Source organism: Adiantum capillus-veneris, chromosome 1 (assembly GCF_014529385.1).
Source record: "Adiantum capillus-veneris isolate H3 chromosome 1, ASM1452938v2, whole genome shotgun sequence".
Classification (NCBI taxonomy): domain Eukaryota; kingdom Viridiplantae; phylum Streptophyta; class Polypodiopsida; order Polypodiales; family Pteridaceae; genus Adiantum; species Adiantum capillus-veneris.
In genome coordinates this window covers 81,472,474-81,496,848 of record NC_140931.1, presented here as the reverse complement: position 1 = coordinate 81,496,848, position 24,375 = coordinate 81,472,474, and the positions used below count along the sequence as shown (strand labels likewise).

At 41.5% G+C, this 24,375-nt stretch overlaps 1 pseudogene; it reads left to right on the top strand.

Moving 5' to 3' along the window:
- The first annotated feature begins 18,830 nt into the window (after nucleotides 1–18,830).
- On the top strand, nucleotides 18,831–23,313 carry LOC147465054 (uncharacterized; annotated as a pseudogene).
- Nucleotides 23,314–24,375: the final 1,062 nt, after the last annotated feature.

The window sequence follows — 24,375 nt, the reverse complement described above, 5'->3', positions numbered from 1 at the left end:
GCAATCGAAAGCAGAGACTTGACAACCATGAGGACACCTTTGGGTTTGGTAAGGATGTGTACCTTGCCACAGGGAGCAACCAACTCGGTTGCACATATGATGAATGGGATGAATAAGGTCTTACGTGACTTTATTCCTCAAATCACAATGCCTTTCATTGATGATTTGCCTATCAAAGGATGTGAAGAAAGTGACAAAGATGAAGCTTTGGATCTCAAGGGATGTCGCAGGTTTGTGGTAAATCACATAAATGATTGTGATAAAATTTTGTCTAGGTTGGAAGAAGTGAATCTTACATTGTCAGGGAAAAAGTCTATGTTTGGTGTCAAAGAAGTGCTCATTGTGGGGCACATGTGTGGGCCATATGGTAGGAAACCTTGTCCATCAAAGGTAGATGCCATCCAAAGAATGAAAGAAACATGCACTAGCATCACTGAGGTTAGAAGGTTTCTGGGAGCATGTGTCTTCTATGTTATTTGGATTCCACATTATGCACATGTAGCTGATCCTCTTTATCAGCTGCTTAGAAAGAATCAAAAGTTTAAATGGACGGAAGCACATGTAAAATCCATGAAAAAGCTAAAGGAGTTACTCCAGTCAGCAACAACTTTGAGAAAGGTAGACTATGAGTGTCAAAGGCCAGTGATTGTGACAGTAGATACCAGTCCTACAGGGATTGGATGGGCAATAGGGCAAGATGACAAAGAAGGACACAGGTATGTGGTAAGATTTGGAACAAAGGTACTAAGTGCTCGCCAAAGAAACTATCCACCGATAAAGAGAGAGTTATGGGGTATGGTTACAGCCTTGAAAAGTGGGAAAGAGTACCTAATTGGTGCATGTGTGGTTGTAGAAACAGATTGTCTACTACTTCTTGGGATGATTACAAGCTGCTCAACACCAGACATTGCTATGTCGCGGTGGATTGCCTACATTAAGTCCTTAAATCCCGAGTTTAAGCACATTGCAGGTAAAGACAATACAGTGGCAGATATGCTATCAAGGGCAAGGTATGAAGATGAGTCACAAATGATTGATGAGGGAGATGATGTAGGCACAAAATTCTATTCTATCTCTCATGTCAAAGGTAACAATGTCTGCATGACTAATTCACTTGAATTGTTCTTGAAAGATCTTTATGAAGGTGATTGGCTTTCTATTGGAAGGTACTTGAGTACTCTAACAAAACAGGATGATTGGTCTGAACAAGAATTCAAGAGGATACGCAGGAAAGCATATGGGTACTTTTTAAGGGATGGTTATTTGTGGAAGCATCCTAAACAAAAGGGTGCTACACCACAACGGGTTATATGTAAAAAAGAGACTCAAGTAAAGCTGATGCAAGAGTTTCATGAGAGTCTATGGGCTGGACACAGGGGTGTGTGGGCAACCTTCTCCAAGTTGAAAGAAAAATACTGGTGGAAGGGTATGTATAAAGATGTATCTCAGTTTGTAGAGTCATGTGTAACTTGTCAAATGTATTCAAATTTTCGACATCGTGATGGATTGCACCCTACATATCCACTAGCCATGCACTATAAATGGGTTGTGGATCTAGTCACGATGCCTTTAGGACTCTGGCAGATGAGATACTTGGTTCTTGCACGAGAGGACCTAACTAACCAGGTTAAAGGAAGAGCATTAAGAGCTAAGACCACAGAAGCTGTGTGAAAATTCCTCCTTGATGAGGTGATTTGCCGTTATGGTTGTGTGGGAAAAATCACTGCAGATCGAGGTGAACTGGATGCCAAAGAAGCAAGGGAGTTCTTTTCTAGATTAGGGATCAATCTTTCTCTTACTACAGCTTACAACCCTGAAGGCAATGGAAAGAGTGAAAGAGGGCATCCTCCTATCATCAAAGCTTTGGCCAAGGCTTGCGAAGGAAGAGTTGGTGAGTGGCCAAAATTGTTACCATATGCTTTATGGGCTGATCGTACAACACATAGCTCAGTAACTGGCTACATGCCTGCGGAGCTAATGCATGGTCAAAAGCCAGTGATGCCGATTGAGGATACAATTCCCACATGGAATGTACTACCTTGGCAAGAGGGGCTTAGGAGGGAAGATCTCCTTGCACTGCGTATAAGGTAGCTAGAGAGAAGACCTGGAGACATTGAAGCTACAAAAGAACGACTCAAAAATGCAAGGTTGAAAAACAAGGACTATTTTGATAAGCGACATCGACTCAGGAGCAAAGCAATTGACAAAGGTGACTGGGTTTTAGTGTATGATAGTAGCCTTGATAACCAGCACACAGTCATGCGTAAGTTCTCAAAAAGATGGTTTGGACCGTATATTGTAAAGCATATGCATGAAAATGCTACTTACAGCTTGTCTGAACTAGATGGTACAGAAGTAAAGATGCCCATTGCAGGAAAAAGGATTAAAATGTTTAAGAGAATAGGAGACAATGATCTAGAAGATATGGATGAGGAAGAAGAGAAAAACACAGGTGAAGATCAAAGTGAACATGAAGCTCTGGAATCATCCAGTGAAGAAGAAGACAAGGAATATGTACAAGAGGTCTAATCTTACAAAGAGACAATGTGGCACATACCGGAGGATGTGCAAGTTTAGAGGGGGTGGATGTCGTGCTGTGACACGTACATAGTGGGAACGCATGCTACAAGAGTTATCTTGTAATTTTTTAGATCCATAATTATCTTTCCTATAATGTACATATGCATATTTAAGTATAATAATAAGCCTTTTATCTCATCCTATTATTTTTCTCAAGGGTAACCTATTCTTACTTTACCATCAGAAAATACTATGGGAGAAGCATCAATAGCTCCGCCTCTTTAACTTGGGGCAAAAAGCATTGATTCTTTATTTCTACTATTTCATTATCATCTCACACCCTAGCTAGATCCTATATCTAGGGTAAACTCCAATATATATATATTCTATGTATTTTTTATACTTTTCTTATATTTCTTTTTAAATAGATACTAGGAGAGAATCAAATCCTAGTGGGACACTAGGTGGCATGATTTCAAAGATACACTTATTTTAATGCATTATTGCAAGCATGATTACAAAACTTTGTCAAGGAGCAATGTCATGCTTTCATATGGCATGAGGTGTCCTTTGGAATTAAATGAAAGTCTAGACTAAGGAGACCACATGAAGACTTTTGCTGCCATAAATGGACCCTATTTTGATGAAATTTTACTCAAGGTTCCAATCCGAATTGGAAAACTATTTTAAAATGAAAATCGTAGCTAATGAGCTGAAGTTTTTGCCCATATTTTTACTTTTTTATTTGGAGCCACAGTTGAGGAGATATGATCAAAATACTGAACCCTAGTCTGCCCACATCATGCAGGGGCAGCTCATTTCCAACTTTTCCAATTCCTGTTCACACTGGCTCCTCTCTTCTTGTGTAAACCCTTGGGGATTCCCTTCACCTATAAAAGGGGACCTCTTCTTCCTTGGAAAGAACTCAAGCATTCAAGCCATTGATGAGAGGAATTCTTGAGGGAGTGAGTAGTAATGTCTAATTGTACTTAGCCATTAACATAAGCCCAAGCCTACACTTTCTCCTAGAGGGAGACTAGCCATTCTTGCAACAAGCTAACCTTGGAAGATCAACTTTAATCAAAGAAGGTCTTGCACTTGGTGTATCAATCAAAGTGGAATTATCCACTCTTCTTCTCTCTCCCATCAATAATGGTGCCGAAGGGTTTCAAGTAAGATGTGTTCTACATTGATGTTTTCTTGATTTCTTGTTGTTTTCATTTTCATCTCTAATCCAACATATATATATATATATATATATATATGTATCTAATCTCATCTCCTTAACCAAACCTATCTCTCTCATTCTTAGTAATTCATCCTCTCTAGGTTCTCTTGCTACAGGTACATCTCTCCCCGCAGTATCCTTATTGCCTACGGGCAAGAATAGGGCTTGGGAGGGAAACTTCTCATCTCTTCACTTCTCTCATATCTACATTTCTCACATACTATCCTAAATGAATAACCCACATGATGATCATTTCTATCGCTTTCACTCTGTACGATCTATTAGAATTAACGTATGGATTAGTCGTAAAATACACTTTCAACAACGTATAGTGTTTCTCTTTGGCCCAGAAAGGCTTAATGAAATACTTCTATCACCGGATCCCATCATACTACCTCTCATAGACTATAACTTTTCTTTTGACATAAGCGTAGTTATCTTGCTATGAACCAAGAGGATTTGTACACACAATTAATCCCAATCACTAGACAAAATATATATATTATGGTAAGCACAAAACTACAATTCCAAAGAACAATTCGTAGCCTATTTGGTCAGTCAAGATTGGATGCCATTAACTCATCTATTAACCCTTTCATATTACCCATGATACGATATGACCATAGCCTTGATGTTTTCATTTTCGTATTGTTTTGACATTCTCTTTTGTGTTCTTTCTTTGTGTGTGTGAGCGCAAGAGAGAAAGAGTGAATCTTCTTTGATTGCACTTCTTTCCAAACCCTAGTCTTCATGGCATCTATGGTTTAACTCCTTCATATAGTTTTTGTTGAGTTCTCTCACAAACTCTCACAGCCATAAGCCCGGTGCTTTCCTGGCAAGATCGCAAATTTCTCGACAACGTGTTCTCCAAATTTGTTTGAAGAGTGATGCACGAGTTTGGTCCAAAGGATTTGAAGAGGATTTGCGTGTAGCGGATCCACCTGTAAGATTGAGTTGGGACAATCTACGACATGGGTTGGAAGTGGAGTTTGTGAAGATAGAAGATCCTGACAAAGTGTGGCAAGAAGTACAAGCTTTGGTGCAAAAGGAAGGTGAGCCGGTAGATGCGTACATACGTAAGTTTTCATTGGCATGGGAGCAAATGTGCAAGGCCTTAGCACCACATGTACCCCCACCTGACATGATGAAGAAGGACAGGTTCTTAGCTGGTCTTTGGGAGAATATACGTTGGAGAGTGGAGCTAAAGAAGCCTAGGACATATGAAGATGCACTAGAGGTAGCAAGGAACAAAGAGTGGAAGTTGAGGAAAATGAGCCAGTTAGGGGTGGAGTCTTTTCCCATGAGGTCTAAATTTCAGCCTATAGAGTCTTTACAAGGTCGCATGTCAAGGGTTCATCACGAACCAGTGGTTCCTGTTACTACTCAGGTTATGCCAGCAGTGGTCACTACAGTAGTGCACTACAAGAGGCTCTTCACATTAGCGACGCTCACACAGCGACGCTAAAAAAAAAAATTCCCGGCGTCGCTATGAGCGTCGCTATAAGCGTCGCTATGAGCGTCGCAAATTTCTTTGTAAATTTGCGACGCTCATAGCGACGCTTATAGCGACGCTCATAGCGACGCCAGCTGGGGTAAAAAAAATAACCGAGCGCGCCCAAAAACTCAGATCTCAGATCTGAGTTTTTCGACGCCCTCAAGCAAAGAGCAGGTAACGCTCTCCCTCACTCTCTCTCTCTCTCTCTCTCTCTCTCTCTCTTTTACACACACACACACACACACACACACACACACACACGAGGAGAGGAAGGAGAGACAGGTATGCTCCTTCCCTCTCCTCATTCTCATGTTCCCTTCCTCTCTTTCTCTCTCCCTCGCTCTCTCTCTCACACACACACACATACACACACACATATAGTGTTTTTGAGAGAGAGAGAGAGAGAGAGAGTGCAAAAACGCACACACATACATAAACAAAGAATGCACACACACATTGAGAGAGAAAAAGAGAGAGAGAGCATGCATAAACAAAAAACGCACGCATTGAGAGAGGAAAAGAGAGAGAGAACATGCATAAACAAAAAACGCACACATTGAGAGAGGAAAAGAGAAAGAAAACATGCATACGATCCAAAAAAACGCACACACATTGAGAGAGAAAGAAAGAGAAACTAAGGGAGCGTCGTAGGAAATAATTAAAATTAAAAGACCTAAAGATCTAGCCGACGAGGAGTTGAACTGAAGACCTATTATTCAAGAGAGAAATGGCATAATCAATCTATCATACTTGGCATGGGTGATAGAAAGGTTATACCATTTATCTCTTTTTATTGGCACACACATCCACACACGCGCACACACACAGGAAGAAGAGAGTTATAACGTCGTAGGAAACTATTTTAAAAGACGTTAAAGATTAGGTTATATGTAGACTTACATTAAATTAGATTTAGGTTTATTTTTAACTAGATTTACATTTATTTAAGCTAGATTTAGATTTATGTTATATTAGATTAGATGCGGGTCTCCATAGACTGCGATGCCTGCATGAAGCGGGTGAAGAAAGCCCTCAATGGAATATAGGGTATTGCTGCCTTCACTCATAGTGGGCTCCGTCGATCCAAAAGTACTGGTGAAATGTCTTCAGAAGATAGGGAAGAAGGTGGATCTTCAGGGCGGCAAGAGTCACTACATCCCCGACACAATGACCATCTAGACAACCTCTAGTCATTAGACTTACGTTAAATTAGATTTAGCTTTATTTTTAGTTAGATTTACGTTTATTTAGATTTACGCTTATTTACGTTAGATCGAGTCCACGCAAGAATTACTTACGGTTTAGGGTTTAGAGTTAGACGAACAGTGAAAAGATCTACTGTGAAAAGATGTTAAGATGAAGTGAAGTGCTACAGCTAGAGAAGAGGCAAAGGGATTTTGTCCACTACATGCAGTATCATGTAGACGTGGGTGTCTAGATTTCTTGTACCCACAAATATAGGTATTGACCAATAAAGACGAGATTATAACCCGGTGGTTCTGATCTCCGTGCACCTCTAGACCGAGGTGTGCGGGGATTGGACATGACTAGAGAATGTGAGGTAAAGAGAGAGAGAGAGAGAGAGAGAGAGAGAGAGAGAGAGAGAGATAAGACGAAGAATGCCAATAGAATATTAAATTTGTTGTCTAGGTTATAAGTTTTTTATCCTCATTATGAGTAGCGACGAGGATGTGGGACCGTCCAACCGAAACACCTATCTCTCAACGAGGGTCTTATGTCCTTGTAATCAATGCAAGCATGCTGTGCGACGGACAAGACGTGTTTCTTTGCAGCACGTTCGAGAATTTGGCGAGTTCGATCCATCTATTATAGATCGAGTTGTTGCCAATTATAACTCGTCGGACTCTGACGCTGGCCAACAAGCAGCAATCTTGCAACCCAATAGACGTGTTCGCAGGCGCTTTGGTCAAGCAGCATATGTGAGGCCACAAGATGTAGCCTCTGACAGCTCGGGGGATGATCATGCAGAGCACATTCCCAACGAGGCAATGTTTGAGCCCGAGATTGATGAAATGATCGAGACGATCATGGATTCAGAAAGGCTTATCTATGATGATATGAAAAGTGAAGCCGATACATCATTGTATAATGGAGCACGTATGTCTAGATTGAAAGCACTCCTGGTTCTTCTCAACATGCAGGCAAAGTTTGGATGGAGTGACACTAGCGTCACAGCGCTTTTCAGGTGATCTATTACAATTAGTTTACTTTAATAGAACTCATGGTGTATAATGATCTGATAGATTTTTACACGACTGTATCATATTTTTATGTTGTGTAGATTGCTGAAAGAGCACATTCTACCAGCTGACAATGTGATGCCAGATTCCCGAGATGAAGCAAGAAAGATTTTGCGAAACTTGGGGATGGATTACAATTCTATCCACGCTTGTCCTAATGACTGCATTCTTTTCAGAGGGGAATACACAGACATGGAGAAGTGTCCGAAATGTGATTCCGAAAGATATCGAGTAGATCTCCACGGGACAAAAATTCCACAAAAGGTTTTGCGACATTTTCCTTTGCTTCCTCGCATCAAGCATTTCTTCGAATGTAAGTCCATGGCCGCCCTAGCATCATGGCATGAGGAGAATAAATCTTCGGATGGTGTGCTACGAATTCCTGCAGATTGCGCAGCCTGGAAACATATAGATGGAACATGGTCGGATTTTGCCAGGGAAGCTCGAAATTTGCGCTTAGGCCTGGCTATGGATGGCGTAAATCCATTTGGTCAAAGATCAACATCTTACAGTGTATGGCCCGTTGTCATCGTCAACTACAACATTCCCCCGTGGTTGACTACGAAGAAGGGGCACCTATGGCTAAGCTTGATTGTGCCAGGGCGATATAAAGTGGGGAATATGGATGTGTATCTTCGTCCACTATTGGAAGAGCTACAACAATTGTGGATTGGCATAGAGGTGGTGGATATGAGCCGACACACAGGACGACGGAATGCTTTGATCAGAGGTATTCTAATGTGGACCATGCATGACTATCCCGGGCTAACAGAATGCTCAGGTGATCTATTGACACTCCTCTCTCAGACACTGTAAATCTGGTTTTTCCCCATAGTTGATCTATTATCATGTGTATACATGCAGGGCTTCAAACAAGCGGATACAGAGCATGTGTCACATGTGGACCTAGACTGAATGCACGTAGGGCACCCTCACTGAAGAAGCAAATCTACGAAGGTCATCAAGCGTATCTTCCGGAGAATCATGTGTTACGCGACGGCTTTTTGGGAAGAGAGCCACCAAGGATGTCTGCACAAGCATGGTTAGAGCAGAAGGAGATGTGCGATGACGGATTGCCTCCAGGGATGAAGAGACTATCTCTATGGTACGAGTTACCATACTGGCCTCGACTCGTGATCAATCACTTGCTCGATCCAATGCACATATTCAAGAATGTGGGTAATCTACTATGGGACCATTTGACCGGCAAGAAAGATACTTTGGGAGCCAGAGTTGACCTTAGAAATGTGGATCGTATGGAGCAATATTGGCCGCAAACAGCGTCTGATGGATCGATAAAACTTCCTAAAGCACCATGGATTTTCACAGGAGCCCAAGAACGCAAAGTAAAAGAGGCCATTCGATCTTTGCGGACCCCCACTGGCGTAATGCACTCGCTCCGAACGTGTTTTACTAAAGAAGGAAAGCTTACCGGTTTGAAGTCACACGATTGGCATAAAATGTGTCAGGTACGTTCATAGTGGACTTTAATATCATTGCATAAAATGTGGACTTTAATATCATTGCTGCACATACTTTACAGTTTATTTTACCGGTTGCCATTGAGGGATGTTTGTCTCTCGACATCCGTAACACAATCTACAAACTTGCAAAGCTGGTGCAATGGATCTCACAAAAGGAGATCGACGTAGACTCCATACCATTCGCCAAACTAAATGCTGCGGAGCTTGTGTGCATGTTTGAGAAACATTTTCCTACTACAATGCTAACCATTCAGGTGCATCTTCTTATTCACATAGTTGATGAGGTGGAAATAGCTGGCACAGTTCATTCCAGATGGATGTTCTTCTTAGAGCGTTTCATGAAAACGCTTAAGGGATATGTGCGTCAAAAGGCACGTCCGGAGGGTAGCATGGCAGAAGGTTGGTTGGTATCAGAGTCCCTAGTGTACATTGGAGAGTGGTTAGACGGATTTGATAAATCCCGGGACACGCTATGGCGAACCATAGATGATGAGCGCATATCTGGGATTGTCATGTGCAATCTCGGTGTTGAGAAGAAGATGACGGAAGATTTAGAGGCTAAAATCAACCGATTTTGCATGCTTCACAATCCAGTGATGCAAAAGTGGATTTCACAATATGAGGATGCAAAGCAAGAGCGACAAAGGGCACGAATCGAGTGGAGACGGGGAAGACGACCACCGATGCACTATCCAGCGGTTCTGGAGAGCCTACCAACCTTCATGAGCTTAAGATGGTTGCACAACCAATTGAAAAGCGCACAACAATGCGGTGACGAAGTGACTGAAGAAGAGTGGGAGTACTCTCGGGGTTGCGCGACCAAGGTAAGTTTGCAATGTACGACTAGCAAGTGACTTTATTTATAAACGTTTGAACGGCCACTCATAATCCTTGTTCGTTGTAGTATAAGTCATACACAGCAGCATGGTGTAAAGGTCGACATTTTAGGGTGGAACGAATCGACAAAAAGCGTTTTACTCAAGATTGTGGAATCATGGCAAAATTTGAACAGTCTAGTCGACGACGTTCCTCTGATGCAGATCCCGTGGTGGCGGAACTCACTTACTTCGGCACGCTGCAAGAGATTTTGAGGATCGATTACAGAGGATTTTTTGTCGACTTGTTCGACGTGCAATGGTTCAAGATAATCATGGAGGGTCGAAACGCTACTGTGCGTAGAGGAGAGTCTGGTTTTCTTGAGGTGGATTCTACTAAGAAATGGACTGACCTAAGAGACACTTTCGTACTACCCGAACATTGTGAACAAGTAAGTATATAAATAGTTAACATCCCCCTTTTACAAGTTATGTGCTTGAAAGCTCTCATGTAAGTTATGTGGCTCTGGCAGGTAGTATTTCATCCTACAAAGTCTACATCAAACTGGTGGTACGTCATAGAGTTAGCCCCTCGTAGTGCAAGGACGTATGAAGGCTACCATGTGCCAATCACAACGACATCAATGGAGGAGATCAGAGAAGATGCTCAATCAGAAGCCGCTGCGGTGGTGCCAGACGAGCATCAAGATGCTACTGCTCTATATGGGGTGCATGCAGAGGAGCTACAAAATGAAACAGAGGATATGTGTTTAAACGGAGAGCTCTATATAGATATAGGAAGTTATGCTGAGTTATGCGAGGATGAGAGAGAGATCTCTTAAAGCCACAAATATTGTATTTGAACAATTTTGCTCCGTGCTGTAAAAGCTCTAGCTCTCTAAGTAGCTTCCATGGTGTGTAACGCTCTTTTCTACTCGCGCTCACATCTTTTGATTGAAAATTCTGAGTTTTCGACTTGCCTCTTCTACCACTCGATTCATTGCGTCATTGTATTTATATGCGTCATTACGTCATTGTATTTAATGGTCTTTGCGTCATTGTCTACTCTATTCATTCAATATTAAGTTTAAATATTCGTGTGTTTAATGCAGGTATGGATGATGAGGAGTTTCTTTCTTCTTTGTCACCGCAGCAGAGACAGTGGTACGTGGAGCGTCATCGCTCTGGCGCATCATCGCGCGTTCCTACACCATCCGCATCTCCCTCTCTTTCGGAGCATTCGGCGCGCTCCGAAGCTTCGGCGTCGACGAGACGAGCGTCACACTCTTCTAGACACCGGCGCTCTAGTGGTGGCGGTGGCGGTTGTTGTGGGGATTCCGCCACCGATGCCTCCACACCGCCTCGTGTTCGACGAGGCTCTTTACCCTCCCCTTCTTTGCCCGCCCCCACACCAGCCACAGCATCGCCATCTACGCCAGGTTTTGCACGGCTGACTGTTCCTAGAAGCTACACACCTCTACCTACTCCGCCAGGAGCCACCCCACTCGACACTCCTCGCTTCGGGGCCCAGACGCCGGTGGAGACACCTGACGTCCGTACCCCCATCGACACGCCGCTAGAGACCCCTGCCGGGACACCCAGGTTCACGCGTCACCGGCCAGAGGGCTTGCCTTACTCCGTCGACATCAGCGGCGGCATCATCATGGATGATGACGGCAAGAAGGTGATCTCGCGCATGCGTGGTCTTTGCTCTCAGCTGTTTAGACACTATATACTAAACAAATGGAGTGAAGTACCAAGTGATTTAAAAAACAGAGTCATCAGCATACTTCATGATGAGTTTCCCGTTCCAACACGGGATCAGCGCTTCAATGAAGACCTGATGAAGATTCGAATGCGCGAATACTGCAAACACAAGCGTTCCGAAGTGCAAAAAGCAATCAAGAATGGGTGGAATAGGCCAGATTGGCTGGCCAAAGAAGATTGGAAGAATGCGAAGAAAGCAGCGCGCGAGAATCCCGACAAGTGGAAGCAACAAAAGGATGCAGCCAGAGCGCGAGTAGAGGCAGGGAGCTCGCACCACTTGGGGAGCGGTGGATGGGCATCATTTGAGGCCGATTTTGTAAGTCTTTTCACATTGCTCTTTATGCATGTTCGATAGTTTAGGGTTTATGAGTTTTTTAGTTCTAACATAATGAAATCTTTGTATGTTTTGACAGTGGTCGATGACAGGACGTGATCCCACACCGTACGAGCGCGAGTACGCAGGCAGGAAGGGCTTAAACGCCCTGATGGACATTCTCAGTTCTCGCAGCGGCATGGTTAGTATTAGGGTTTACTCTTTTTTATTTTTTGTATTGTTTTATAAATGTCGTTATATGTTTATACTTACTGAAAACTGTCTTATTGTCTTTTTTTGCAGAATCCGACAGATACGCCGCTTGGACGCGATGAGACGTCTGATTAAACGACGTCAGTTTAGCCGTAGCTAGATAGCATTAGTTTAGGGTTTCTCATAGCTTATGTATCATGAGACGGATTTTATACGTCTTTTTGAACCATGTATATTATTACATTTGTCACCGCAATTCCTTTTGCCAATCAATTCTTTATGCCTATGATGTTGTACAATTGTCATTATTACATTTGCCAATCAATTCAGTTTGTCTATGATGTGTACAATTGTCAATTTTGCAAACAATGCGTCTTGTGGGTGACTATTTTGGGTCTATTATTTACCTTTGCACTTTTTTTAAAAAGTGAATCAAGTACAATATGGTTGATGGGTGGCAGGCATTCAATGCTCTGCCACCAAAAAAATATTCTCTCAGGCGTCGCTATAAGCGTCGCTATTTATGGCTCTGTAGCGTCGCTATATGCGTCGCTATACTCTTCTGTGAGAGCGTCGCTATCTGCGTCGCTATAGACGTCGCTATGATCGTCGCTATATAGCGACGCAGATAGCGACGCCTATAGCGACGCATATAGCGACGCTCTCGTAGCGACGCTTTTAGCGACGCTTATAGCGACGCCGGGGGTTATAAAAACCCAGTGTATTTCCGTCGCTAAGAGCGTCACAAGAGCACATAACCTCTTGTAGTGGTGCAAGATGATGGGCTAAGGCAAGACATGAGGCAAATGGTAGATTTTATGAAGAATCTCAGCCTAAACATGCTAGGTCAAGTGGGAAATAATTGAGGTCGAGGGAGGTTTGCAAATCAGCCAAGAGGTGAAGAAAGGCCTAGGAATAGTGTTGGACAAAGCAATGGTAGGTTTTGGAGGCAGACACCCACATGTTATAATTATGGAGAGTTGGGTCACATCAACCCGCAATGTGATAAGCCACCAAGGATGGGGGGAGACATGTATCCATTGCCAAGACAAGTGCTAACTAGGTCAAATGATTATGGCATCGAAATTAAGGGAGACGAAGGAACCAGTGGACTGACCCAGGAGGAAAAGGGAAAGACAAAAGTGGTAAGTGTAGTCACCTTGGAGAAGGCATCAAAGCTAGAGGATACATTAGTGATGCCTATTGGGAAGAGGACCACAGAGGATAAGGAAGGAAGAAGTGCCCCAGGTCCTAGTAAGAAGAAAGGAAAGAGCCATGAAGGTGAGGATGTCAAGGCCAAGAGGAAAAGGAGAGCTCGTCGAAAGTTTCATGTTTCAGATTTTCCACTAGGGGATGGGCAATTAAGCTATGACTTGAAGGAGGATCTGACAAGCAGGAAGGCAGATGTTACTTTTGGGCAGCTTATAGAGATGGTGCCTAAGCTAAAGCGACAGTGGAAGAGGATGGTTAACCCAATGGAGAAAGAGCCAGAGAGAGGTGTAGTAAAGGTGTTGGCAATCGATGAGCTACCAGACATTTGTCCAATAGTAGATGTGTGGCATAAAAGGAAAAATTTGGGACAAGGTTATGTGGATGGCGGAGCCCAAATATGCGTCATAACACACTCATGCATTGAGAAGATGGGTCTCACAGTGGCTGGGGTGTCAGTTTTTCGGATCAGATTGGCAAACCATCAAAAAGTAAAATGCTTTGGTGTTGTAAAGAGCTTAGAAGTGGAGGCATATGATGAAAAGGCAGTGGTTGATTTTCATGTGATGCCAGCAGGGTTGGGAGCATATCCTATTATACTGGGCAGACCATGGTTACGTGCAGTGGGAGCTGTTCAAGATTGGCGACATGGTACGATTAGCCTCTATGGAAAGACAGGTACCAAGAAGCTTTATAATATGGACACAAGGAAACGATTAGAGGAGCTTTATGAAGATGAGGATGAGTCTAGTGATGAAGACTCTTCCACGGTGATAGATGAGGACAGTGATAGCACTACCAACAGTGATGATGATGCTGATGTTGCATTTCTTTTGATGGACAAAGAAATCCAGGAGTTTGGTTTAGTTACATTTGCGAATGAGGTTGAAGATGAAAGTGAAGGGCCTTATGAAGTGATTGAAGGGCTGATGCAAACCAAGGTTGAGTTGTCAAAGAACCAGGAATTGATGACACAAATGATCAGTGGAGACCTCTCAGCTATGGAGAAGGATATTTATTTGCACATGCTGGCTAGTTTTCCTGATTTGTTCATTACTTCATATGAAGAGATCAGAGGGTTCAAGGGCGAAGAGGTGCATATAGAAGGCTAAGAAGGATGGGTCAAGAGCAAATGGAAGCCTTGCGAGAAGACGTGGACAAGTTGTTGAAGGCAGGGTTCATAGTCCCTGTGGAGACTACAGAATGGGTGAGTCCAGTTGTAGTCAGTCCAAAGAAGGATTGGAAGTGGAGAATTTGTGTAGATTTTAAACCCTTAAACGCAGCCACTAAGAAGAACCCATATCCTCTTCCATTCATCGATCAGATCTTGGATTCAGTGGCAGGTTATGAGAGGTACAGTGTGTGTGATGGTTTTTCAGGCTATTTTCAATTGAAGATTGCTCTTAAAGACCCCACAAAGACCACTTTTATTACGCCATGGGGCTGCTATTGCTACACAATATTGCCATTTGGGTTGTCAAATGGACCTCCCTTCTATCAAGAGAGAGCAAATTGGGTGTTGGAACCATTCATTGGTAGTTGTGTTAAAGATTTTATGGATGACTTCTTTGTTTATAGCAGTAGGGTTGAACACCATGAGAAGCTGCAGATGGTATTGGCTTGATATGATGAATGTGGAGGACAACTAAATCCATAGAAATGTCATCTAGCACAGCCAAGGGTGAAGTTATTGGGCCATATGGTGTCAGAAAATGGCATTGAGGCTGATCCAGATAAGGTTAAGTCTATTATTCTTCTTCCATCACCTACGAGTACGAAGCAATTGGCAACTTTTATACACAAAGTGAAGTACATGGCACGGTTTATTCCATTGTCTTCGCAGCTTCTTTATCCATTACAACAAGTGGCAAATCATGATCCATTGCAATGGGATGACAAGTGTGAAGAAGTGTTTCAAGAGGTGAAAGTGGTGTTAGGGGGGTTGTCAGCCATGCAGGCTCCTGATTAGGAGAAAGTGTTTTATGTAAATCCATCAGTAGGGGATGATGCCATTGGAGCCATGTTATTGCAAAAGGGGAAGGGCAGCCATTATATGAGGCCAGTGTATTGTGCAAGCCGAGTGAAGTTGGTAGCAGAGAGAAAGTTCTCGGAAGTAGAGCTAGTGATGGCCAGTGTAATATTTGCTTGTCGACGATTTCGTCATTACTTGCTACCACGGCCTTTTGTTTTCTTGACGAGTTATGCCTTTTTGCCACAGTTAATTAATGGTACTAACATGTCAAATGTGGTAAAGAAATGGGTAATTGAGCTGCAAGAGTTTGAGTTCTCTTTTCTAGTGGAAGATAGTACAAGGGCTACCCTAGCTGATTTGTTGACCTACAAGGAGAATCCCCTTATTGTTAAGGAAGAGGTGGTGAGAAAGGTAGTTGAAGAAGTGCCACAGATCAGCAATGCACATGTGTTGTTCTTTGATGGTTCGTACAGAAAGAGCCATGATGCAGCTTCAGGGGGTATAGCACTTTATGATCCAGAGGGGAAGCTAGTATGCAAGAGAGGGTTCAAATTGGATGCTCATAGTAACAATGAGGCTGAATATGCTACTCTGGAAGCCGGATTACACATTTGTTTGAAGCATGGGATTCGAAGGTTGAGCATAAAAGGTGATGCCTTGTTAGTGGTGAAGCAAGTGCTGGGTGTGTGGAAGAGCAAGAACACCTCATTGAAGGAAATGTGCTTCAGAATTAAAGGCCTGTTAAAAAAGTTCGAAGCATGGATCATCAGACACATTGAACGTGCTCTAAATGGAGAGGCACATGAAGCAGCTCAAGGCATGATTGGGGAGCTATTTGTGTTGAGGACCACTTTACCTCTTTATCATGGCCGGGAAAGTTTGGCTCAAGAAGAGGAGTTTTTGCTACAAGGAATCATTCCAAAGGAGATTCAGAAGTCTAAGAAGTATGGCTTTGTGCGTAGACCATACAGGTACAAATTGATTGGTGATGTCTTATACATGAAAGGGGCTGATCTCGTGTTGAGACGTGTACCTTGGCGGGAGGAGATTTACACAGTGTTGGAAGAGAATCACGAAGGCGCATGTGGTGGCCATTTTGCTCTAAAGATCACCTTGCATAAGATTTTGCAAGAGGGGTATGTATGGCCTAGTTTGCACAAGGATGTTCACCATTGGTGTAGGTCTTGCAATAGGTGTCAAGCATTTGGGAAGAGAGTGTTGAAGCCAGAGCTACGAAAAACCATTATGGCGTTTGATGTGTTTGAAAAGTGGGGGATTGATGCAATAGGCCCGTTACCTATCACAAGCAGGGGCAAAAGCTATATTTTGACGGCAGTGGACTATCTCTCTAGATGGGCAGAGGCTATAGCAGTAAAACAGATCACTGCAAAGGATGTGGCAAAATTTGTGTATGATGAAATATGTTGCAAGTTTGGGGTGCCACTGGAGCTACTTTCAGATAAGGGGCCTGGATTTAGAGCTAAACTGCTAGATTTTTTATGTGCAAAGATGAAGATTAGGCATCAGCATACCACTCCTTATTACCCGCAGTGTAATGGCTTAAATGAAAGATTCAATGGTGAGTTGGTACAAATTCTTTCTAAAGTGACAGAGCACCAAGGAAAGAATTGGGATTTGGAATTGCCTAGTGCATTATGGGCTTACCGTACTTCGGTGAAGACAGGTACAGGGTTTACTCCATTTCATTTGGTGTATGGAAAGGAAGCACTATTGCCTGTGGAAGTAGAGTTGCCTGCGGTCAAGATGTTAGAGAAGTTTCTTGGGCCGCCTAGTGATGCATTCAAAGAGAGGCTCTTGCAGTTACAAGAGGTCCAGTTGGATAGGATGAGCGCATTGGAGCATTATGGGCAAATGCAGGATAAGGCTTTGACAAAGATAAATGAAAAGTTCAAAAGTAAGGGTATCAAGAAACATGACTTGGTTTTGCGCTACAACAGTAAGCTGGATAACACCTTCCAAAAGAAGTTTCAAATTAAGTGGGAAGGCCCTTTCAAGGTAGTGGAGTGTTTTCCAAATGGCACATATCAGCTGGCTCACCTGGATGGTGTTCTACATAATTCAAGGGTAAATGGATTGCGTCTTAAATTGTATCATGCTAGATTGATGATGGTGGAGCAAGATGAGCTGTCTGTGGATCAAGCAGTGTTGGTGAGGGATGAGGAGACCTGTGATGCGGCGAGTCTCATATCTCTCTTTGCCGCTGCTGATCATGAATGATCTAGCAAGCTAGCGGATGGGCAAATTATGTCAGGAGTTTTTTTGAGCAATGGATTGCGCATATGTACATACACATGCATGGTGCATCGAATAAAGGATTACCCAATTTCCATAGCCAGGTGGTTACGTGGGCCCCACGTGTGTACAGGTAGGACAGGGTGTACATAGTGCAGCGATTTTCACTATTATCAGTACCAGTGTGTTTTTTCTACAATAAGGAGGAGTTGGTAGTGCGTAAAACTTCTCGAGGAAGCTATCCGCGGGCCGAAGACATGAGGTAAGCAGATCGTCAGATGGCATCGAGTGGCGTCAGGAGGTCGAACGGGGTCAATACTTGCACGCGGAGAAGTATGGACACGACGTGGGTGTTTTCTTGTGATACTTATGCAGAAAGGTCATCATGAGGACCACTTTTTGGGACCACTTCACGTGGTTTCGGGATGCATTATTTGGAAAAACTGAGTGCCAGGTGTGCGGATGATGCAAAAAGGTGACAACTATGCACTGCGAGGTCAGTTTTTAGCCTGTTCGGGGTCCGTTTGAGGTCATCTAAATGGCCACGGGTGCCCAACTAATAAAGCTAAGTGTGGGAACTGAAAAAACAGAGAGAAGACCAGAAAAAACGTGGAGAAGAGAGGAGGAACAGCCGCAACAGTGTTTTTGCTATTTTTGGAGCATTTTTTGCCCTAAACTGCTCATCCGAGGTCGGATTTGAGCACTGTGACATTGTAGGGTGGGGTTTTTTGGGCATTCCAAACGCAATGGCGCTGTCCATTTTGCCAAATTCCTCACAGATTTTGTGCTGTTTTTCTGTGTAATCTTCTCCGGTGAGTGAAGCCTCCGCTTAACTTTGTGGTTGTATCTAGTGTATTTCCTCAATACTGTGTAAACTATTTGCCCCATTGGTGTTGGGCTGAGCTTCATTGAGTCTAAACAACAGCAATTTGCCTCCTTTGAGCTGAATTGAGAGTGTGTGTGTGTGTGTGAGTGTGTATGTGTGAGTGTTGAGTAGGCAAGTGGGAAATCTCTCTCTTCTCACTCCGTCTGTGTGTTTCCTGTCTCGGCCAGGCTGGTTGTGTAAGCCGAGTGGTGCCCCATAATGTGTGTGTGTGTGTGTGTATCATTTCAAGAGTGTGTGTCGGGTCATTATAGAGGCGTTGTGTGTATTTTCATCCCGCTCACAACGCCACTTAGATAACATCTGCCATGTTGAATCAATGCCTCTGTAAATAAACAAGATTTTGATGGATGACCATTCTTCTGGCTTGTGCTCGTGACCATCGAGCCCATAGAAAATATAGATTCACACTAAGTCATGATTGCATATGCTCTTATTTGTATATTTCACAGTTACTGGTTGACGTGAGGATTTGATTTGTTGTAACAAACACATTTTTAAAAAAAAAATACAGACATAAAATTACACGCGCATTGTCATACACGTTTGCAAGAAAAGACGTCAACCAAGATTCTCGATTTAGATGTAAAGAAAAGAGTTCGATGGAAAAATTCTGATGGTGATATCGTCACTATCTACAAGACATATAGATACAATTGTTGTGAGTGAAGTAAAGCTTTATAACCTTGTGCAAAATATTGTCAGATCAACAAAAAAAAAATTCCTAGGCACTGACAGAGAAAGCATAAAGTATTTTTTGCTTAGTATAATTGGCAATCTATCCAAGTGTGCTCGTGACCTCAGCAATGAACTTCCGACAGAGGTGGATACAATGAAAATTAATCACTTCTATGACAGATAGAGAGTAGATAAAGAAAAGTCCAAGCGAGCAAAAGCAATAGATAGCCAATTCTACTTGAGCAAGAGAATGCGGAAGACGATGCTTGCTGCAGTAGAAAAACGTGGTAAGGACCATCTACATATGTACACAGATTAGAAGACGCTGCTACTAGAGAAGCTGCCAAGGGTATTCATTTATTGCGTACTATATATAATACATCATGTAGTGTGACAATTGGAGTGCCTGATGAGGCTCTGGTGCTAGGAAAGAGGCTTGGAAAGGGATCATACGACGAGACTTTTGAATGTAATTTTCAAGGTGTCTCGTACTTTCCAGCATCCATTACATACTGTGCTAAACAATTTACTGGAAGTCGTGCAAGAATACATAGATCTTTTGCGCATGAAGCAACGATCGATTTGGTGCATCCACGGATAGTTCAAGCTCTTGTTCATACTTGCAAAGAGCCATGGTGGTTGCTATTCCCCTTCTTTAATGGAGGAAACCTTGGGACCATCATGCAAAGCCCACTAAGCTCTTATGAAACTTTTGTGGGCATGTTAAAACCTGATTCGTCAGATGAGAGAAAAGACAAGAAAAAAGGAAAGAAAAAGAAACCAAAGCAACAACCACAGGATGAAGAAATTGCAAGAATCACTAGCCTGATTAACAATGCACCATCTATAATCACGGCATTGGTAGCTATAGTATGTGAAGCACACAATGAAGGAGTTATCCACAATGACCTTCATCCATGGAATTTTATGTTTGATTCCCCCAAGGAGGGAATGCCTAGAATAGGATTGATTGATTGGGGTTTATCTTTGAGAGATGGGATCAAACAGAGGCCTACAAATATTGCAATAAAAGAAGATCACAATGCGAGACCATGGAGAGCTCCAGAGCTACTAAATATTGCTTCTCCCTATCCTTGGACTAAAGCGACTAATATGTACGCTTTGGATAGGTTGATAGAAATGTTCACAATTTTCTGCGTTGAGTTTAGATACTCCTACAAAATCAAATGGAATGGACATTCAGAAATCGTCATTGGAGTCATTAAAGAGTGGATGACAGAATAATAGTGTATTGTGCCAGAAGATGGAAAAACAACATTGGATCTTTTAAAGAGATTACATAAGCTTGATTTGAAATATGAGAAGTGCTTACGATCTATTTATGAGATGTCACCACATCTCGTTTAAGCCAATAACTTTTCAAGCATTATATAACCTTTTGTATATATATATATACATGGTTTTCTCGTCATTTAAAAGGTTTTCAATGATACTATTTTCTCCTCTTTTTTTGCTTCCTAGATTCCCAAATCATGCAGCTTCTTTGTTCTTCGATATTAAGTGTGTCATGACATTAATGGAGAAATAACATTGCTCTTTTTATATACAGAGAATAAAAGCTCGTTTGACACACTTTAATACAATTCAAGAAGTATTTAATTTAGTATTCAATCATTTGAAATTTACACAGTTTACTCTACTTTACAAGTGAGATGTGTTTTTTAAAACTTTCACATATTATAAAAATGATTGTTAGTCTCACAGCTAGAGCTTTCTTATGTCTAAAAATAAGATTCACAAGACGACATCATTACTTAGAGATGTAATTTTGTCATCTTCAATCATCAAACACCTAACATTTCAAGGAAAAGCAAGCACAAACCTTCTCCATATATATCTAATAGCTTGTTGAGAGCAATGTATTTGCATATGTGTAATGCAAAGCTTAATATATCTAAGAATATGCTCAATAGAAAACACTATGATTTTCCATTCAACCTTGTGAAAAGTACTTAGGAAGAGATCACAACATTAAAGATTTATTTCAATGCACTTTCAAAGCAACTTGAAGCAATTGTCGCGATTCGACACACCTTGAAAGAAAGCCAAAATAGTTCTTATGAGCCACAAAAAAATCTCTCTCTCTCTCTCTCTCTCTCTCTCTCTCTCTCTCTCTCTCTCTCTCTCTCTCTCTCTCTTCCCTCAATGCCTCATATCTTGAAAATGTTTGGATAAGCTTAAAATAAATTCTGCTTGTAAGTGACACAATCTACTACTCCTATTTCACAAGACGCTCACAATCATACCTTCTTTGCCATGTTCTATTTTAATTATCTCACTTTAATGGTTATATTACAGAGCACCAATATATAGCTTTCGGTATGGCTTTCTGTTCTTACATCACAAAAAAAATGAGCATTGATGGTACCATCTTTTGTTGCTTTTAATAGCAAGTAAATTCTTACTGCTATAATACTATATATAGTGAGATTTGAGTTTCTGATTATTTTGTAGAACCATGCAAAAAAAATCAGGCACAATGTAGTGACATTCCAATCAAAGAAAAAAGTGCATATTCAAAGCGAAGCAGCACTCTAATCAATCTTAGTGAAACATCTGTGAGCTCCCCTGCCAAGGGCCAAAAAATAGCTGTAGAAAATGAACGTGCTTTCATTGTTGAATCATGCTTTCCAAGGAACAAAGAACAAAGAACAATCTCACAGTGAGCATCATTTTTTGTGCATTCCATTTGCCCAGTTAAATTTTATTGAAATGCAACCTAAAATGCATAGTTCTTAATAGGTGCATGAAGTGTTCAGCGATCTAGTGGTTCAAAAGCCCCATATAGCAATGCAACAAATCAAGATGTCAAGCATGCACACGATGCACAATGTCTACCTAAAAATTTGATCTTTATGCCTCAAAACATTGATGTGATCAACCTTGAAGATAATGCCAACGATGATGATGAAGTGATCGTGTATTAAGAAGGCCCGCAAATAGGAACCTCACTTCCATTTCTTCACATTGTCGATCTTTGTGACGTAACATCTTGATTTGCTATAGAAGGATATATGTTAAATAACTACGATATACACAAGGATCAATGAAGCATTTAACAATAAATATTTCAAAGTGTACATTGTAGATTCACACAACTCAAACACCATCACTTATAGGAGTTTCACTCATAAATCTTTTCCTCAACAAGCTAAAAGTTGGTAAATTTGTACGCATAGAGGGTGCTTCTGTGAGACAAAAGAATAGCAAGGATGGAGGTAGCTCATCACTTTCTTTGTATTTAGATGGCTTTACTACTGGTACGTCTTTTTTGGTCAACTTGAGATTCTACCTTGAGATTAAAATCAGAGCTTTTCTGAATGAAGCAACAAGTTCTGTCCTGAAGAACTATCTGGGAACTATCGCATTTGTCTTCATCAAGTGTGACAACATTGAAGTTGGAACTTCCTCTATCCGTGGAGAGCTTTTAGTTGCAGATGGACCCAATGACAACAGCGATCGTGCAAATGTAAAGCCTCATTAAAATGTTAAATTAAAATCAATCTTCTTTATTGTAACTCAAACACTCTGATTTTTGCAGTTATCTTTCATGAATGGCCGAAAAGAAGACTACAGAAACATTGTGAGAGAGATTGAGAATGGAACAACAGTTATGCGTGTCGTAAGAAATATCGGATTTTTCTATGGAAAAGGAGATGCTCTATCTATTTTAGATCTTACTTCCAATTCAGAGCAACCAGCTTCATCGTGAATTACTTCAGACTTACAATAAGCAAACAGAAGACCTTGGATATGGTCAAGAGGTGAGCGCAAGCTTACAATAATGTATAAGAGAAATATTACAATTGCTTTGGCATGACGCACTGCAGATTTCTGGCGTCTTGCAATTTACGAACATAAACAGTGTTCTCGTTGAGTCTGCTTGTAAAAACTGCCAGTCCAATAAAATACAAAAGATTGCAGAAATTTTTTATTGCGTCACATGTGAAAGATTTACAAAAATAGTTCAAATTCCAAAGCCTAGGTGAAGATCAAAATGTCAAAAAAGAAAATTGTGCATGCGCAGCTTACCGACAGTTTAGTTGATGATGTATTGCATATAGGAAAGTCTTTTTGTAGTATCTACTCTAAAAGTGTCATCACTACAAGAGAGATACTTGCTTCAGCCTCTCAAACTAGAAAATTTAAGGTTAACCTTGCAGGCGTGATAGTGGCTTTCACTGAACAGTTGATGAACTAGAAGAAGGGAGAGAAAGACAGAGTACCTTCACTTTACACATAGATAAAATCCGACAGAATGTGTATGACAAGGAAAAGATATACATTGTAAATAAATAAAGCTAACAAAGACTGTCTTTTACAATAAAAGAATGTACATAGAAGACTCAGAACAACTACATGTGTACATAGAACACTCAGAACAACTACGTGCTGTGATGTTGCTACTTTTCTCTGATGACTTTGTTGTTTTGTAGAAAAGTTATCTTTTGAAAAAAAATATGTGGCCAATTTGTCGAGTTTACCATATATTTTCAATTTCTATTTCTTCAGCATGTTTTGACTGCTCATGAGAGAGAGAGAGAGAGAGAGAGAGAGAGAGAGAGAGAGAGAGAGAGAGAGAGAGAGAGAGAGAGAGAGAGAGAGAGAGAGAGAGAATAAACAAAGAAAAGACAAACAACAACACGAAAGAAAATTCTTGTCATTAAGACAATACAAGCAAAAAAAGACAACATACATGACCATTATTATTGAGTTCACCATTTATTTTTGAACATTAATTCCTAGGTTTTTTCCAACTTTGAGAGAGAGAGAGAGAGAGAGAGAGAGAGAGAGAGAGAGAGAGAGAGAGAGAGAGAGAGAGAGAGAGAGAGAGAGAGAGAGAGAGAGAGAGAAAGATTTGAAACAGAAAAGTGAGAACGGCCAAGAACAAGACAAACAACAATATGAAAGAAGACTCTTCAGAGAATATTGTCAAGAAAGTAAAAGAAAAGGCAGAGATACACAAGCAAAAAACCCGAGCAGAAAAGAGCAACAAAGACAACGTGTCAGAAGAAGCTGAAAGTGAATACAAGCCGCATTTCAACATTGAATACTGCATAGATAGACTCCCAAAAGATATAAAAGATCTTTTGGATTTTAAAAATCATGGAATAGAAAATGGATTGGATTATGAAATGGGGCTTGACTTATTGTTATCTTATGAATTAGATTAGAGAAGGCTTGAGGGAATGGAACCAAAAGCAAGACTGATTGCAGATGAGCTTGCATATATCTATATGCAAATTTTTAAAAGTTGGGATGA